We start from the raw sequence: 20,707 nt of genomic DNA, 5'->3' as shown, positions 1-20,707 counted from the left end.
GATAGGTGTCAATCCATATCTGCCAAGTGACCCTATGTAGGGGGAACAGTCTCTATTCTGCTCTGTGTCAGTGTGTATCATGGTCTCTGTGGACGGTGAACAGTCTCTATTCTGCTCTGTGTCAGTGTGTATCATGGTCTCTGTGGACAGGGAACAGTCTCTATTCTGCTCTGTGTCAGTGTGTATCAGGGATCATTAGGATAGGTGTCAATCCATATCTGCCAAGTGACCCTATGTAGGGGGAACAGTCCCTATTCTGCTCTGTGTCAGTGTGTATCAGGGGTTTTGAGGACAGGCGTCAATCCATATCTGCCAAGTGACCCTATGTAGGGGGAACAGTCTCTATTCTGCTCTGTGTCAGTGTGTATCAGGGGTTTTGAGGACAGGTGTCAATCCATATCTGCCAAGTGACCCTATGTAGGGGGAACAGTCTCTATTCTGCTCTGTGTCAGTGTGTATCAGGGCTGGGCTTTGAGGACAGGTGTCAATGGCAGGTGATTTCTGCCCTTTATGGATTAAAAGCAGACTCTGCATCAACTGTGCAATTTTCCATGGGAGTTTTGCCATGGATCCCCCTCTGGCATGCCACAGTCCAGGTGTTAGTCCCCTTGAAACAACTTTTCCATCACTATTGTGGCCAGAAAGAGTCCCTGTTGTTTTTAAAATTCGCCTGCCCATTGAAGTCAATGGCAGTTCGCGCGGTTCGCCGGTTCGCGAACATTTGCGGAAGTTCGCGCTCGCGAACCGAAAATTCCGGGTTCGCGACAACACTACTCAGCAAAGGAAGCAGCAGCGGGTACAACATCATCATCATCACACCGTACGTCCATGTGTGTAATGCTGCCTGACTGAGACATATCCCTGTTATCTACATCCTCTGGCAATAATGGTTGCGCATCACTCATTTCTTCAAACGGATGTGTAAATTACTCCTCTGACAGATAAAGTGAAGCGGGTGTGGTGCTAGTTTTGGTGGTTGCAGCAGGCGGGTGAGTGATATCTTGAGAGGTGCCCGAAGCTAAGCTGGAGGAGGATGGGTGTCCTGTGTTAGCCAGTCAACTATGTCCTCAGAACTTTTCAAGTTCAGGGTATGTGGCCTCTGAAAACTGGACATTATTCTAGGGCAAAAGGGAATCACAGCACCACAACCACGACGGCCCCTGCGGGGTGGCCTGCCTCTGCCTGTCATTTTTTTGGGGATTAGTGGTACTATGCGTGCAAGCTACTGTGAGACCAGATATGAGTGGCACTGTGCAGTGGCAGAGGTTGTCAGAGTACACGCTGTAGGCCTGACACACCCGTTTGAAGACAACTAACTGCTATTCAATCTATAACAGTGAAAAAAGTATTTTGGTTTTAAATGCACGCTATTGTGACACCAGATATGAGTAGCAATGTGCACTGGCAGAGGTTGGCAGAGTACACGCTGTAGGCCTGACACCCGCTTGAAAACAACTAACTGCTATTCAATCTATAACAGTGAAAAAAGTTTTGGGGCTTTAAATGCATGCTATTGTGACACCAGATATGCGTGGCAATGTGCACTGGCAGAGGTTGGCATAGTACATGCTGTAAGCCTGACACCCGCTTGAAGACAACTAACTGCTATTCAATCTATAACAGTGAAAAAAGTTTTTTGGTTTTAAATGCACGCTATTGTGACACCAGATATGAGTGGCAATGTGCGCTGGCAGAGGTTGGCAGAGTACACGCTGTTGGCCTGACACACCCGCTTGAAGACAACTAACTGCTATTCAATCTATAACAGTGAAAAAAGTTTTTGGGTTTTAAATGCATGCTATTGTGACACCAGATATGAGTGGCAATGTGCACTGGCAGGGGTTGGCAGAGTACACGCTGTTGGCCTGACACCCGCTTGAAGACAACTAACTGCTATTCAATCTATAACAGTGAAAAAAGTTTTTGGGTTTTAAATGCACGCTATTGTGACACCAGATATGAGTGGCAATGTGCACTGGCAGAGGTTGGCAGAGTACACGCTGTTGGCCTGACACACAGACGCTTGCAGACAACTAACTGCTATTCAACCTATTACAGTGAAAACATTTTTTGAGGTTTTCAAATGCACGCTATTGTGACACCAGATATGAATGGCACTGTGCACTGGCAGAGGTTGGCAGAGTACACGCTGTTGGCCTGACACACAGACGCTTGCAGACAACTAACTGCTATTCAATCTATAACAGTGAAAAAAAATTTTTTTTTTAAATGCACGCTATTGTGACACCAGATATGAGTGGCACTGTGCACTGGCAGAGGTTGGCAGAGTACACACTGTAGGCCTGACACACAGACGCTTGCAGACAACTAACTGCTATTCAATCTATAACAGTGAAAAAAGTATTTTGGTTTTAAATGCACGCTATTGTGACACCAGATATGAGTAGCAATGTGCACTGGCAGAGGTTGGCAGAGTACACGCTGTAGGCCTGACACCCGCTTGAAGACAACTAACTGCTATTCAATCTATAACAGTGAAAAAAGTTTTGGGGCTTTAAATGCATGCTATTGTGACACCAGATATGCGTGGCAATGTGCACTGGCAGAGGTTGGCATAGTACATGCTGTAAGCCTGACACCCGCTTGAAGACAACTAACTGCTATTCAATCTATAACAGTAAAAAAAGTTTTTTGGTTTTAAATGCACGCTATTGTGACACCAGATATGAGTGGCAATGTGCGCTGGCAGAGGTTGGCAGAGTACACGCTATTGGCCTGACACACCCGCTTGAAGACAACTAACTGCTATTCAATCTATAACAGTGAAAAAAGTTTTTGGGTTTTAAATGCATGCTATTGTGACACCAGATATGAGTGGCAATGTGCACTGGCAGGGGTTGGCAGAGTACACGCTGTTGGCCTGACACCTGCTTGAAGACAACTAACTGCTATTCAATCTATAACAGTGAAAAAAGTTTTTGGGTTTTAAATGCACGCTATTGTGACACCAGATATGAGTGGCAATGTGCACTGGCAGAGGTTGGCAGAGTACACGCTGTTGGCCTGACACACAGACGCTTGCAGACAACTAACTGCTATTCAACCTATTACAGTGAAAATTTTTTTTGAGGTTTTCAAATGCACGCTATTGTGACACCAGATATGAATGGCACTGTGCACTGGCAGAGGTTGGCAGAGTACACGCTGTTGGCCTGACACACAGACGCTTGCAGACAACTAACTGCTATTCAATCTATAACAGTGAAAAAAATGTTTTTTTTAAATGCACGCTATTGTGACACCAGATATGAGTGGCACTGTGCACTGGCAGAGGTTGGCAGAGTACACACTGTAGGCCTGACACACAGACGCTTGCAGACAACTAACTGCTATTCAATCTATTACAGTGAAAAAATGTTTTTGTTTTTAAATGCAAGCTATTGTGACACCAGATATGAGTTTAGGCACTGGGCAAGTGGGCACAGTATCTACTGTGAGCCTGACACAGAAGCTGGCAGGCAGGCAACTGCAATTAGATTACACAGGAAAAAAAAGCAGACTGATGTTCTAGCCCTGAAAAGGGCTTTTTGGGGTGCTGCCCTTACAGCAGAGCTCAGATGAGTCCTTCAGGACTGTAGTGGACACTGAATACACTAGCCTAGCTATACATTTCCCTATCAAATGAGCAGCAGCTACACTTTCCCTCCTCTAGCTAAGAATGCAGCTTCAGAATGAATCTAAAATGGATGCTGTACAGGAGGTGGGAGGGTCTGGAAGGGAGGGTCTGCTGCTGATTGGCTGGAATGTGTCTGCTGACTGTGAGGCACAGGGTCAAAGTTTACTCAATGATGACGAATAGGGGGCGGATCGAACCGTGCATGTGTTCCACGCTATGTTCGCCGGGAACTATTCGCCAGCGAACAGTTCGGTACATCACTAGTGGGTAGCGAGAAGGAGAACTTTCTAGGTCAAAGCCATAGTGAAAGGTATTTTATTTTTTTGTGAAGCTCATTGTTGAGTTAGAGTTTAGATGGCTGGTTTTGGGGCTTATAGGATAGTGAATAGTTTCAAATGGAAGGATTATCATTGTTCGTAGTGAATACTAAGTTGGCAAGGAGTAGGGTGAAAGGAGAGAAAGAAGATATGAAATCATGGTAGAAAATTGTTTGTAGTACAAGCTAATTTAGTGGGTTAGGAATGTGAAGATAGGAGTTGGACAAATAGGTGAGAAGAAAATAGGACTTGGTGATCAGAGAGAACACATAAGCATGAGGGGACATCATAACTATCTGAAACAAGCATTTCGTTAAGGGTGCCACTATGAACATGTGTAAAGTAGTGTTGCCAGGTCACTGTATTTTTTTTTGCAGGATGATGATGAACTTGGTGAAGTGGGCAGGGGCAAACATACAGTGTCAATTCAGTTTAAGAAATTCAGGGTGGAAGGATGGGAATGTAGCCCATTCAGTTTAGGAAAGTCTACAAGAACACAGTTATGCAATAAAAGCACCAAACATGAATAGACATTTTAGTCAAATAATGCAGAGTAGGATGATGTCCTTTTTTCTCAGCACAGTCTATGTATGGCATTCTAGGTTAATATAGTCAATCGGAAGAGAAGTTCAGGCCCCGAATTATTCCACTCATTTATCAAAAATGAAGTATTTAGAAGATTATTTACTAAAGTGAGAATTAAAAGAATTTAAGGCCAGAGTAGCCAAACTGAAAGCATAGCTGGTTTAGGGAATTCTTCCAGTTTGGTTATTTTGAAAATTGAAATTCACTTTGCATTCAGGTGAATAATCCTAAATGTATGTATCACAGAGAACACAAGGAAACCAAGGTGGAGACCATAATGAAAAGACAGAAAGTAGAAAGAGAAGGTAAGAAAAATATGGGGAAGAAAAATAGGGTGAGAAGCGAGAGGAGGAAATGAACAAAGTTAATCATGAGGGTCACTAAATAAAACAGCCCATGGATCTCGCTGAGAGTCTGTGAGGCATTTTTTTTTAAAACAAACATAAGACTTGGGCTCTCATATGGTCCTAGAATGTTGTACATTCCAATATATCTGCACTTGGACCATACCTGTATCCTATCCTTTTGTTTGTACAATACAACTGGAGGTTTGGCCATCCTGGATTGAGAGGCATCTAATATATTGGACTCTGTCATTGATGTGAGTTGTCTCTTTCTGCAATTGATGTTGTATAACCTATATATATATATATATATATATTTTTTTTTTTGTAATTTAGAACAGACTTTTTTTTTTTCAAGCAACTTTTGGAGAGCCTAAGGTCAGACTTTAGTGGACAGACCCCTGTATCCCCTTTGAAGTGTACTGCTAGCAGGACCCTACAGTCTAGAACAAACTATATTACTGTATTTGCATGTACAAAAAGAGTTGTCAGTGTTCCACAGAACTACTACGTATGACTAAAAGCTTTACTGGTATTAACCTGTTCAGCTGAAAGTACTGTTCCCCCACTGTGTGTGTGTGTTTTTTTTTTAATCAGTGCTAAATATATATAAATATGGGATAAAGGAATAAAGTCATTGAATACCTTAATTTTAAAATATTTACTGACCTTTATATTTTGACATAAACAGCTGTAAGATCGTTGCTCACACTCTGGGATGTGTCTTTCTTTCGAGATAAAGAAAGAAAAAACGTTCTGTCTAGAAGAAGACAGGCGTTTCTTAAAGAGAGTGAGACAGGTTCATAGACATGAAAAAACCATGTGAGTGCACTGGAAAAAAAGGAACAAATATACAGACACGGTATGGCAAGGAGCTTTGCTACTCCAAAGATATTACTCTGTGGCGTATTCTGTTAGTTACACTCAGGAGATGACTGGATAAGTCCTAAAAGCTTGTGGAAATGTTACCTTACCTTATCTCGACTAAACTAGATGGATAGATAAATAGACAGATAAATAGACAGATAAATAGATTAATAGATGAATAGACAGACAGACAGGCAGGCAGACAGACAGACAGACAGACAGATATCCTTTTGTTCCTGTTAACATTTGTAACACGTTTCAAATCCCCTTTTTAAAATGACAAAAAGCTGCAGAATATGGTGGCATTGTATGAATGTGAATAAGATACAATACAGATCAATGTGCTGTTAGTTGTAAATATTATTATATATATTATAATGTATCAATTGAATATATAACAGATAAAATTGGTCATTCAAGAACTTGGCGGATTTCTTGAAATATGAAAGTTGAGAAGAGCTTTTGGAGACTAAACTGGCTGCAATGGTCTGTTTGATAAAAAAAAGTCATCATGAAGCCTCGTTGTAGAAAATATGTTCAGACGTCCAGTGAATCATTTTATTCATATACATATATGAAGTCAACCTTGTTGGTCCAAATATTTAATGCAGCTAGCCTAAGGCATTGAGCAATTCCAATAGTTAATAATTCCATGAGCAGCTGGAGGAAGGTGCTAAACACTGTGAGATAAACTGCCAGATGGGGTTAACCCCTGAGGTCTTAATAAGTCCTAGGGAAGGCTGCAGCATATTAGAAACACATGTGTTGGCTGGTGCTCATGCATTAGGTTTAGCCATTTAACCCCTTTAAATGTTGTAAGTCACAGATAGACAATCTTCAACTCTCAAGCTTCTAGGGACAACTTTCCATCAGTCGGAATTAAGTCAAAAAGTACAGACAGGGTTTTTTTGTATTCAGATAGACAACACAAAACTAAATATTTCAGTTCCTGTGGACTCTAACTCCAATGATGCTCAGTTTAGGATAGCTGTGAGTTATGAGAATTTCAATGCACATCAGATATAAGTGAAGAACTGGCCAGTTGTACATCTGTACAGAATGTGTGCATTTTCTAAATAAGAATAATAAGAATAATAATAATCAAAGCAACAGAATTAAAAAATCTCATACAATGCTGAACTTTAAGAATTTTTTTCCCTTAAGATTATTTCCTCTAAATAGCTCATTCTAAATTTAAAAACAAAACAAAAAAATGTAAATGGGGTTACAAATATAAAGGATTAAAGTACCAATATAACCAATTCCTGAAAAATGTGTGTACAGTATCCTGTTTAACCAGATTAAATGTATAATTTAAAATGATCATATTTTTTTTTTGTCTTTTGCTTTCCTTAACCATTTTAGCTTACCGCCATCTATTTTATTTTTTATAAGTTTGTTTAAAACCACTATTATACTTGCCTGTAATTCTGCACAAAGACAGGCTAATCATAGCAGCCCGAGTCACCCTCACTGATGTCATCAATCTTCAATCTCATAACGAAGCATTGAAGACATACTGCACATGCGCAACAATCGCATGCTTCAAGAAGTATTGGATACACTCCCAGCATATTTTGCAAGCTGACGCCGGATGTAAAATAGATTCAATTATTTAATTTTGTTTAGTCCAAAGCCCCTAGTGGTTGTCTGATTGACAGCCACTGGAAGCATGGGGATTGTAAAATGTAAAGAGTGCCATTTCTCAGAAACAGCACTGTTGTCATCAGCAAGGCTTTAGGGGCAGCATCTGTGCTCCAAAATTACTTAATTAAGATGAAATTATTTTGGTGCTTAGACTGTCCCTTTAACTTTTAGACGAAGCCCATAAGTTAATATTTATTAAACTGCTGTCCAGTTTTAAATACAAATAAGACATCTGACTGAGACTTTGGGATTTGTTTGATTCCCAAGCCACAGCATATAATAAAATGTTAAAACTACTTTGATCATCATTGAAAATAAAAATAGTATTTTTTTTTTCCCTCAGCTTGTAATAGTCTACATGTGACTCTAGTTTGTGGTAATTTCAGCAAATTGTGTGCAGTGATTTCACAGATAGGACGAGCTTCATATTTCTAAAGGAATTCCCATTTGCTGGACTGTTGCTCTTACTCTCCTGATTGATATATGATGGCAATGGCACTTTTCCATTTCATCGTCCCATTTACTCCACTCTTTCTTTTGCTTAAACAACAGCTCCAATTTTTGTGTTGTAAAAAGAAAAAAAGAAAAAGTGTATGCCATGTGACACACAGAGAGAAAGAGAGAGAGAGAGAGAGAGAGAGAGAGAGAGAGAAAAAATAGGAGACGGAGCACTACAGACTTATTATTAGAGTTAGGGAGATAGCTGGAGACAGACAAAAAAGAAAGAGTGAATTGTTTGTAAATCACAACAAAGACAAACAGAAACAACACAAGCCTTCACGACGTACCCAGCCTTATTTGCCCTTTAAAAGAAGAGGCAAGAATGGACTTTATTTCTAAGGTAAGCATGAAAAAAGAAGTGTTTTTGTTTGATATAAACCAGATGCTTGCACTCATTGTAAAAATATTTAAACCTCTAGCTATTTATTCTGTTCATAGCGTGAATATATAAATATATGCTATATATACTAAATGCATGTATTTATATATATATATATATATATAAATCTCTATATCTGTTTATATCTGTATATACATATGTAAATGGTATATTTTATGTTTTATCTATAGCGATATAATAGTCATTTTAATTGTATTTGGTCGCAAATGATGTACGGGCACACACCTTGGCAGTGTAAATGTTAACGACGTTAGGGATATTTAATGCTCTGTTATCAGAATGACCAGAATGTCATTGAAAGATCCTCCTTATTAATTTAAAAACGAACTTGCCTTTGCAACTACATATGTTTTGCGGATCCCCCGAGCATCTGTCTAGATATTTGGAATGTCTATAACAATAGGCAACTCTTATTTTAAGCTATGCGTATCACACTGTGTGGCACCACTTTTAATTTATACAATAATATTTATATTAATGTTAGGGGAGATTTGCCATGGATTGACCAGCATTGGTTATGGATTAGAAAGGATTTGACGTATGTCTTTGATTGGCTGCTGGCTATGAGGAAATGTACAGTGTTTGTCTTGGCAAAACCTCAGAGGAGTATATTTAGAAGTGGGCTTAATTCTCCAGCACAACAAATGCTAACGTGTGATCTAGACAGCCAGCGCATATCAGACAAGGATGCTAAGTTCAAGGTATTGATTTTAGCAGCAAGTGTAGAAGTAAAGAAGCTGAAGTCAAATTTTTGAAATACTTCTTTTTCCCCAGAGTGGACTAAAATGAGGGTTTTTCACATTATTCTGTAGGACAATTAAAAACTCATAAAATTTTTGAGATCGTGGATTAAGGATGGGAATGCAGTTCTTCCTGAGAACAACTGGAAAACGAGGTAAGAAACAACTGCAATTGCTACTTAAAGGGGAATTTTTACTTTTTTTTTTTAATGTTTATTCAATTCTATTTGGTTTCTAGGCAGTCATTACTTTGCAGCTATATTATCTGTGAAATTACTTGAGACATAATCAGTTTTACACACGTACTACTGCTAGCAAAACATGTGGGGAATAGTTTTAACCTCCGAAAATAGACACCTTGGAGGGGGGGAAAAAGGGAGAAAAGATATATTAGAGACTTTCAAATAAAGTAAGGGGCACAATTAAGCTGAGAGAGGAAGCATGCTGAGGATAAAGAGAGATGTTAGAACAAAAGGGCTTGATTTGACGTTGGAGAGAGAAAGACTACAGGTTAATGTAAGATAATATTATGTTTCAACAAAGGTAGTGGGTACCGGAAGTGGCCGTTCAGTTGAAGTAGCAGAGTATGACACATTATAGAAGTTCAAGAATGCTTTGGATGTGCTTAATGCTACCCTGGAGAGCAAATAAGCTAAATTAGTCAGAGATTGAGAACTAAACAGTACTAAAGGGGGCATTTGATATCAATCTTCTATAATATATATGTTATTATATAGTGAATAGAAAACTCTTTAAAAATGAAACCACATACAAATACGCTTGAATATATAAATATATATATAAAGAAATCAAGAATGCATGTGTATTCATATATAGATAATACATATATGTACATAAATATATATTGCATGTGGTTTAGTTTTGAAAGTTTTCTATTCTCACAACTGAATACATATAAATAATATCATTTAATTTCACCTTATTTTTCATTCAGAGGTTTTCAGCAGTTTATACTCAACATATTGTCATTTTAAATAATTGATGTATGTGCCTTCTCGAGTATAATTTCCAGGAAGACAATGACTTTGTAGTGTTATATTTTCCAGCAGTTGTCAATATTATTATTTATTCTTTATGAAGTGCAAACATATTCCACAGCGCTGCGTATGAGCTAAATATATATGTGAGCATATTTACATATTTTGATCAGACTTTTAATGAACTAAAATGTATTAAAAAAAATGCAAATATATATATATATATATATATATATTATTTATTTTAAAAATATTTTACCGGAAAGGATACATTGAGATTTATCTCGTTTTCAAGTATATTATAAATATATGATATTTATAATAGATAATTCAGTTCATTTTCTTTTCTTACTGTTTTAAAACATATGCAGTGATTTGCATTATTTATATTTTCAAAAATGTAAAAAAGGTAGATCAAGTTTCATGCCTTAATAGGCTGCTTTGCAAATGATAACGTTGAATTTACCAGCCCAGACAAAGGTATTAAGATTAACAAACACTGGCACTGTTGGCGCTAAATGCTTTTGACTTTCCATTGGACACTTAAATTCTGATAATACCAAGATAAAAGACCAGCTGTACTTAGATTATTCATGCCTCCCAGTGGGTGACCAGCTCCCCTGAATTTTCCACAGTTTTCCAAATGAGTGTTGTCAGAGATTGCTGTCTGGTCTGATTTTAATCAGCTGTTATTTCCTTTTTATGTGTGTGAGTGTGTGGAACATATTAACATTTCTGTATAAACATGTGCTATGTTTGGAATCCCTCTCATACCCCACCTCTAACTAAGCAGAACAATAAAGAAAGGTTATGAGCCCTCCGAGCAGCTGTCTGTCTGTACATGCTCGGCACTGAACTATTCTTCTGATGGGCAAGACTTCAATCACTTCCACTTTAGCGGCATACTTAATGTACCTCCCTGCGTTGTTTATTTTCTTTTTTTCTCTGACAAGCTAAGTGATATTAAAGATGGAAATATTTACATGGCAGATTTCAATTATTACCAATCATCTTTTTGGACGGCGTGATAAAATGTCTTCGGAGGTCACATTGTAGAGTATTAAAGGTCCTTGTGCCCTCCGACTCGTTAAATTGTGTTAAAAGTGCATGAAAGAAAGACATTTGTAATGGATTTTAATCGTTTTATTTTTATTTTCCTATATATTTGTGTAATTTGCAGAATATTATACATAGAGGAAGTTCATTACAATGTCAATGATTAGGACCTTTGCATAATTTTATTAATTTTTTTATTTTTCATTGTTTTTACAATTCCTATTTTTTTTATCAGCTTTATTGTAATAGACTATTCAATGACCTCCTTAAATCTCCGTCGTTGCTTTCTATGCAATCTATTTAAAATACTGTAGGGATCAAAATATTATCTCTTTAATCAGAGACTGCTTTTTCATTATTTAATCCCTCTGTTGGCTCACTATTTAATGCTGCATTGGTTACAAAATATTGCAGTCATTGAATGCCGCTCGTTTTATAGCATGTGTCTTAGTTATATCTCCCATTATATCTGCATAACTCAGCACTCAAACAGTACTTCTAAAACATAGAAAACACATTCTGTGGGTTTGATTTGAGTGGTATTTGCCCAATATAACCCTCTAAACTACATCATATGGGACTCGAAATTTAAAATAATGAAATAGAGACACCACAGGGGAAACCTGTTTCCTGGACATCCCACTGCACATTTTTGAGTACGCCTGGTCAGTATGGACTAATGTATACCGAGATTTAAATAATTTATTACATCTAAAGAAATCAAGGGACACGTGACAGTTGTTGCATGTTTAAGAAATACTCTTTTGCACATAGATTGACAGTTTGGAAATTATCTACACGTATGTTGTTAATCTCAGGCTGCAGTTTGGGACACATGTTGCTTAAGCATGTACTTGATATAACACTTGCATACCTCCCAAGTGTGCTTAAGTACAGGGCCGGACTGGCCCACCGGGATACCGGGAAATTTCCCGGTGGGCCATCGGCACATGGGGCCGGGGAGACATGTGGTTGACTTGCGGCCGCAGGGAGAGCTTGGATGGTGGCCGCAGGGGAAGCTCTCCTGGCGGCCGCTGGGGAAGCATGCTGTTCTGTCTCTGCTCCCCCTCCCTCGCGCGCAGCTTAATGAGACCGGGGCCGGAATATGACGTCATATTCCGGCCGCGGTCTCATTAAGCTGCGCGCGAGGGGCAGAGAAAGAACAGCCTGCTCCCCCAGCGGCCGCCAGAAGAGCTTCCCCTGCGGCCACCATCCAAGCTCTCCCTGCGGCCGCCAGCACAACTATCAGTCTGCCCACCCACACAAGTAGCAACAAGTATGTATGTCAGTGGGAGTGTGTGTGTGGGTGTGTCATGCTGTGTGTGTGTGTCTGTCATGCTGTGTGTCTGTCTGTGTCATGCTGTGTGTGTGTCTGTGTCATGCTGTGTGTGTGTGTCTGTGTCATGCTGTGTGTCTGTGTCATGCTGTGTGTGTGTCTGTGTCATGATGTGTGTGTGTGTGTGTATGTCTGTGTCATGGTGTGTGTGTGTGTGTGTCTGTCATGGTGTGTGTGTGTGTGTGTGTGTCTGTCATGGTGTGTGTGTGTGTGTGTCTGTATGTCTGTGTCATGGTGTGTGTGTCTGTGTCATGGTGTGTGTGTCTGTGTCACGGTGTGTCTGTATCATGGTGTGTGTGTGTCTGTCTGTCATGGTGTGTGTGTGTCTGTCTGTGTCATGGTGTGTCTGTCATGGTGTGTGTATGTCTGTCATGGTGTGTGTGTGTGTCAGTCGTGGTGTCTGTGTGTGTTTTTAAAAATAGTGTTTTACTCACCTTCTTTTTTTTTTCCAATGTTGTGCTGGTATCTGCCTCTATGACTGAGATCATCAAGCTTGATGATCTCAGCCAATCCGCACTGACACAGGAAGCGCCTCTAGTGACCATCTGAGTGTCTGTCACTAGAGGTGTCACTAGGAAGCAATGTAAACACTGCCTTTTCTCTGAAAAGTCAGTGTTTACATTCAAAAGCCTGCAGGGACAGGCTATAGACACCAGAACCACTACATTAAGCTCTGTGTGTGTGCGCCTGCTAGTGAGTGAGCTTGCTTGCATGTGTGTGTGTGCCTGCTAGTGAGTGAGCTTGTGTTTTTATGTCAATGAACTTATGTATATTAGTGAAATTGTTTGTCTATGAGGCTGTGTATCAATGAGCTTGTGTGTGTCAGTGAGATTGTCTGTGTCTGCATGTGAGTATGCTTACTGTATAATGAATTGTTTTACTCTGAAAGGACCAATATTTTATATTGGAAAAAGCAATATATATATTATATATATATATATATATATATATATATATATATAATTACTCAATCATCTGGGGTGGCAAGACATAGCCTTACATATTACATGCGACAATATATGGCGCAATGACTTATGGGGCTGGCATAGATTTATTTTTCCAGGGCTGCTTTGTATCCCCAGTCCGGCCCTGCTTAAGTAGGAGGGACAGTCCCTATTTTGACCGAAAATTTCTCTTTCCTACTGTCCCTCTCTTCTAGGAGCTCCATTTGAAACATAGAAACATAGAATAAGACGGCAGATAAGAACCATTCGGCCCATCCAGTCTGCCCAATTTTCTAAATACATTTATTAGTCCCTGGCCTTATGTTATAGTTAGGATAGCCTTATGCCTATGCGACTGATGCTTAGACTCCTTTACTGTGTTACCATCTACCACTTTAGCTGGAAGGCAATTCCATGCATCCACTACCCTCTCAGTAAAGTAATACTTCCTGGTATTATTTTTAAACCTTTGCCCCTCTAATTTAAGACTATGTCCACTTGTTGTGGTAGTTTTTCTTCTTTTAAATATAGTCTCCTCCTTTACTGTGTTGATTCTCTTTATGTATTTAAATGTTTCTAGCATATCCCCCGTCTCGTCTTTCCTTTGGTGTGTCTGAGTGTATGACAGAGCTCCACAGTAATAATACTCACAGTAATGTGTCTTAAAACTACAATAAATGTGATTTGAAATCAGTCTGTGTAAATTAGGTATCATGTTCTTGTTCTAAAATACATGTTAGTGACAAATTGTTTTAAGTAATTCCCCAAACATTTCTCAGAATAGCTCCATCCCTGGCCACACCCCCATTAAGAACCCTAAATTTAAAGTGTTCCTCTCTGTCCATTAGAAATGCTGAGTGGTATGCACTTACTTGATATAGCACTTGCACATGATTTACACGTATGTTCTTACCTTCAGGGTGCAGGTTGTGACAGATGTTGTTTCTATACACTTAATACACTTGCACATGCTCTCAGAGTCTCACCTATAGGTTACATGGAGGAGAACATATTTATTGAACTATTTCAGACACTTCCCTGCGCTGTAAAGATCTACATAATATACTTAGAGGTATTGTCCTATGTTTCCAAACTGGTGCCAGCAATGTCTTTTGGCTAACTGTAATGCATCTTTTTATAGAGCTATGTATTTGCCTTCCCAAAACATGTGACCGCGTAATCGAGATAGTTCGCTAGTTCTAATTAATATCACTATAGCCACCGTGTCTGTGTTACTTTTATTATTATTTTTATTAATATTCACATTTATATTGTGCCTAATTATATCCGCACCACTTTACAATCTTATGAAAGGGGAAGTTAAACATTGAGACAATCACAAAATGTTACAGGAACGTGTTGAAGAAGACACTGATTGAAAGAATGATTTAGAAGGTTTGGGAAGTATAATTTATGCTTCAGCCTCTCTTTCATGTATTGTCTTTACCCACAATCCCTTGCTCTTAGTGTCCTAAGGCATCTGGTACACTGCAAGTATGGCACATCTATATAACACTGCATGTTGTTTTACTAAAAGCTATATGTAGTCTTTTTGGAAGAATTAACTAGAGACCTTCCTCAGTTGGCAAATCCAAAGGTAGTGTTGCACTCAGGGTATCCGATAAAGTCTGCTACCACGCCCGTCGCCCTGATTACCATGGAAGGGATTCACAGTCCGTTTTTACAGAGTAGTGCAAATAGAAAGGAGTTCTATTCAGGATCAGGAGAACAAAATTATATACAACGTTTCAGCGTCAACACTTAATCATGTATCATGTACCATGATTTTAAATCTTCCTCAGTTTGCTCTGACCAATTTACATTTGACCCTGTGATCCTTCATATGAATTTTATTTTATGATAACTGTACTTTCTTTTATTATAAAGAAAAAAGTTTTTTGTGTTTAGTTTTTAGTTTTTCACAGATTTAGCTTTAATACTGTATACAAAAAGCAGAAATACTTCTTACTTTCCATTTTAGTCGTAGATTTTTTTAGATGTTGTATAAGATGTTGTAAGATGTTGTATTTTATATGTATATTCCTAGGGAATTTTACCTATAGCATGAACAAACATTTAGTCACTCTAAGCTCCAGAATAATTCTGCATTATTGCATAGCTGGGAGTGCAGAGTGTACCCTGCACTCTGCCTCTGAGTGACTTATAACTTGGACTGAGCTGTCTCCCCAGAGAATGAGCTGAGACACAGCTGCTAAGCAGTTAGTGGTTCTGGTAAACTAGGCTGTGCGTAAATTTACAGAATCCTCACTGACTGATCAGTTTATAAACCCTTGCCACACATTCTATAAAATGACCTATCCCACAAATTTCTACTTGACTTGGATTTTTGGGATAAGTGTAGAACTCATATACAAGAATGAGAGGCTCCTGATTGGTGGAGCTGCTTCCTGGTGAGGTATGGGTCTGCCTGAAGCTCATGAAAGCTTATCTATGCTCTACAGCTTCAGAATATAGAAAGTAAGTTTATTTTGATTTATTATTTTGCATTATTTTTAATGTGTCTTCTACATAATGGCCATGTTGATCCCATTACTTGCCTTTACGTAACGAGTAAAAGGATTTGATATTTTTTTGAACCACTTATTTTCCAGAACTAATCTCCTGTTTTTAGTTTTTCTAAGACTCTAACAAAGTGCTCAAGGGATGTACAGGAGGTTAAATGGGTATTTTGCTATGGTGAAACTTTAGTTTCAAGTCCATGTTTTGTTTTTGAAGCTAAAGCAAGTCTGATCCAGTTTAATTTATAACAAATTATGGCATATTTTATTTGTCTTCTCGAGGATTAAGTATAGGCTTATGTAAAATGAGTTTCTGACTTCCATTATAATGTTTCAAGACTTTCATAAAGCTTTGGAAGCAACACTGGAGTGCATTGTATGAATACTTCAGTCTGCTCTCAATTGTACAAAATCAATTCCAAAATTGTATGTTTCCCAGTTTCTGTGTCTACATGCCAATTGTGGTATCAACATATTTGCCCAGAATTTGCTCTTAGATCCAACTGTGATCTCATAAATTGTTTATTAGAGCTGATTTACAAAACAATACATATGTAATATTACATACTTGTACATCAGCAAATGTGCAGAGTGGATTCTAAGATAAATTCCACAACTGAGCACAAATATGGCAAGGATGATTGAAACAGTAAAGCGATACCTGTACTGTGGCTGTCCCAACTGATCCCTGTGACAGAATCCATGCAAGTTAGGCCGTCGAGAAATACATACTGGTTGGCTCTCAGTTGCTGTGATCATTCTGGAAACCAATCACACTGAATGACATGTGGTGACTGTGTCTGGATTTCATAGAGCTTACTCAGTCTAGAGTCCTAGTGTAAGACTAGTCCTATGGGTACAGTTTTGGACAGGGTTGTAGAATTATGGTTATGGTTACTGTGGCAAAATAAGCCTCGCCACTGGGCATTGGAGAAGACTGATTGCCATCCTCCTGCCCTGTGACTATGGCCCCATGTTAAAATGCTTAATTTTCCCCTGCAAAGACCCAAAGCCGGGTAATTCTGTACTTTCCCTATGTGAGCAGTGTGACCCCAGATAGCTATGCCATGGAACCCATTCGTATAACGAAAGACTATGTGAAAGACTTTGGCTCCATGGCAATTGAACTGTATGTATGTGATCTGAGCGCCATTCAGTCATAATGTGCACTCATATCTAAGCTATCTGGGGATATGTTGAATGTATATGTTTTATGCAATAGCTGCACAGTTATATATTTTTATGTATTTTATTGTATTTTGCTACCATGTGGCTAATGGAGTTTTGCCTCTGTCCTTGGAGATAATTGCATTACTTCCCAATTATCTCCAGGATAGAAGACTCTGTGGAACTGGTTTTGGGCAGAAAAGCCATGCTTCATTTGGTCAAATAGGACTTTCCCTTAACTTTTTAACCCCTGGATGGAATTGGCTGAATTTTGACTATGTTTATAATTAAAGTGTGCTGTAATAATTATGTTTGTGGCATGTATATTTTGGAAGTTATTACTATTTGGTAAAAACTGTATTCCTCTGCCTGTGATAATTATATTAACCATTGTGTTCAGTAATCATATCACAGGAAGAGGGGAGGATTTTGTGTGGGAGTGTCTGTGTGTATTGTACGGATTGATTGGTTGTTCTGTAAAACCCTGTGGGCAGTACTATGTTTGTGGATTGGGAATAAAAGAGGCTGTATGTGCCAGTACAGTCAGTTCTGCTTGACCTCAAAACGAAGTGTCGTCTCGTTATTGGGGGAATTGGATTGTATGCTGATTGCCAGGAGTGTAAGCTGATTGTATGCTTTTCCTGTTCAGCTGTTTACAGCATTCATATGCCTGAGAGCATTTGTATGCTTCTCCGGTTTGGTGGTTGTGGTGTCTGCTGCAGTGCTTGGAGTCCTCAGGAAGTGCTAGGAGCATCGTTCAACGGAGGTACCCAGTCGGGGTGCCCGTCGATCCCTTACAGTTACAATTAGGAACAGGTTGTGTTAATTTGCAATAAAGTAACTAGTAAGCATACATACCTCCCAACTGTCCCTATTTAGGAGAGACAGTCCTTATTTTGGGCTCAAATCCATCTGTTCCTCTTTTCTGTCCTAATGTCCCTCTTTTTTAGAAGCTCCACATTGTGAATAAAGAAGATAGCTGGTACCTATAAAATGAAGCTCAAAATAAGCTTAACCATAAAACAAAAGGAATACATTATAAGCATGTGTTTAGAAGGATATGTTTGTGTGTCTTCAAACTACAGTAAATGTGTTTAGAAATCAGTCTGTGTAAATAAGCTACATTGTTCTGGTTCTTACATTTTAGTTATTAGTAAGTCACCTAAAATTTCTCAGAACAGCCCTGTCCCCAGCCACATGCTCACTCACACCCCTAAAATTAAATGAATCCATTTAATCCCCTTCTGAAATGTTGGGACGTATGAAGCAAGCAAAAGGTATGGCAAAATTAGGACATGTCTGTAATGTGACCCTATCACTTCACAAAATGCTGGGCTAAGGGAAACATGAGAGTGTTGATGTATTTCGGAGATGATACAGAAAAACATTAAATCACAGTGCCATAGACGTGTATGTAAATTGCATTAAAACTGCAGAATTTGGCAGAAACTGTTGATGCAATCGGCTTATGAAAAGATTTAAAATTGTTCCATGTGAAATTGGTAGGGTCCATAAATAATATGCTAGTATGTTAACTTAATGGCCTAATATTTGATTCCCAAAATTACATGGGCCAAGTATATCAGTCAATCAGGTATCAGAGGTATTGATACATTCAGGCAATAGAGCAGAATTTAGATCTGATCTCTGTGTTAGAACACATCCGGCTTGTGAAATTCCTGAACGTACCCAGCTTGCCTTCATTAGCAAATGACTGGTATATATGGCTGGTATAACTTGCAATTGGGGCTGCTATTTTGCATCAAATTTCACATAGTTTTATGAAATCAGTCTATTAGAAATACAAGCCTGAATTCTAAAACAGAATAGGCACATTTCTCTAATTTGACCTAATAAGTAATAACTGGTAAGTTACATTTTTGAATGTATTTCTCTACTGGGGGAATGTAACTGAACACAAAGTGAATTGTGTTTTAAAGGGATACTATAGGCACCAACACAATTTTAGCTTAATGAAGCAGTTTGTATAGATGTATATATAGATAATGCTCCTGCAGTCTCAGTGCTCATTTATCTGCCATTTAAGAGTTAAATCCTTTTGTTCCTGTTTATGCAGCGCTAGCTACACCTCCATTGGCTGTGGCTGACACAGCCTGCATGAAAAAAAGTTAATTTCCGATCCGATGTTAACTTACTTTAGACGTTTTTGTTTCCTGCTCTGTTAATTGAACTGTAATCAAACACAGAAAGTTCTAGAACAGGGTGCCCAAACAGTAGATTCCCAGACATTGTAGAACTAAAACTCTTGTGATGCTTGCATGCCTTTAGAATGACAAAACATCATGGAAGCTATCTGGAGCTCCACCTTTTCAGCATCTATGCTCTAGAAGCCTATTAACAGAGCAGGATATATGGAATTCTAAATTAAACATAATGTGCAAAAAAAATGTGATCTCTCTTCACCAGAAGTGTTTAGGAAGGCTGTACAAGTCACATGCAGGGAGGTGTGACTAGGGCTGCATAAACAAAGTGATATAACTCCCAAATGTCAGAGAATTGAGCAGTTGGATTGCAAGGGCATGATTTTTATATACCAAAACTGCTTTGTTAAGCCAAAGTTGTTTGGGTGACTATAGACTATAGTATAACTAAATTCAAGATTTCAATACCCAAGATCCTCTGAAAACTGAAATATGACCAGAGGTTTTGGCAAATGCTTGTTATAAATTGGTTACATGAAAAGTGTCAAAATGTTGCAATGCCTAACTATCCCTACCATCTACTTTCTAGAAATATTTATCTTTGTGTGGTGGTTTTAGATTTGATAACTGCTATTAATCTGGTAGCACAGCAAATGTTTAGCTTTAAAATAGTGAAGGCATTTCCACATTGCTTACCTTTTAGGTTTTGCCTGATGGATCATCATTTTTTTTTACATCTGTCTTAACTATTGGATATTTACTGGTTAGTTACACTATCTATTAGCCGTTACGGGCTTCAAATGCTTGTCTTGGTTGCCATTATTGCAATCATGCAGTGCTTGCTAGTGTTCTCTCATCCTCTATGTGTTTGTCTAGGGGAGTTTTGGAATCAGGATTTGAAGGCATTTGAAGCATTAGTGTTGATGTATGCAGGAAGAGGTACAGTGTGGTCTGATCCTGTCTAAACAGTATACATGGCAATCTAAGGCCCCTTTTCATGACTCCTCTACACAAAAGACATTTTAATCTACCAGTCATGCACAGGGGAATGACAAGGATGGAAAAAGTACCCAAAGGAGCTTGGAAGATGAAGAGGTTAAAGGGAAACTCCAGTGCCAGGAAAACAATCTGTTTTCCTGGCACTGCAGGTCCCCTATCCCTCCCACCCCCCAATTCCCGCTTGCTGAAGGGGTAAAAACCCCTTCAGTAACTTACCAGAGGCAGCGACACGTCCCACGTCGCTGCTTCTTCCTCCGCCGCTGCTCCACCCAGTGATTGCGTCGGCTGGTGGGCGAGACTGATCCTGCCCACCGGCTGGGGAGACCTAATGCCGCACATGCGCATTAGCACTCCCCATAGGAAAGCATTGAAAATGCTTTTCAATGCTTTCCTATGGGTAAATGAGCGACGCTGGAGGTCCTCACACAGCGTGAGGACGTCCAGCGACGCTCTAGCACAGGTTTTCTGTGCTAGTACACGGAAGTGCC

At 39.0% G+C, this 20,707-nt stretch overlaps 1 protein-coding gene across 2 annotated transcripts in view; it reads left to right on the top strand.

Annotated features, from left to right (window-relative positions):
• The first annotated feature begins 8,032 nt into the window (after nt 1–8,032).
• Nucleotides 8,033–20,707, top strand: part of NDP (norrin cystine knot growth factor NDP) — a 70,144-nt gene continuing 57,469 nt past the window's right edge. The window contains exons 1-2 of one of the 2 annotated variants that reach the window (XM_063444266.1): nt 8,033–8,238; nt 9,111–9,193. The gene's annotated coding sequence lies outside the window, so the exon portion shown is untranslated. Of the gene's footprint in view, nt 8,239–8,956; nt 9,194–20,707 lie in introns of those variants that run through there. The other variant, XM_063444265.1, reaches the window with a different exon arrangement.

The sequence above is a fragment of the Pelobates fuscus genome, chromosome 1 (genome assembly GCF_036172605.1).
Source record: "Pelobates fuscus isolate aPelFus1 chromosome 1, aPelFus1.pri, whole genome shotgun sequence".
NCBI lineage: Eukaryota > Metazoa > Chordata > Amphibia > Anura > Pelobatidae > Pelobates > Pelobates fuscus.
This window is presented reverse-complemented; position numbering and strand designations above follow the sequence as displayed.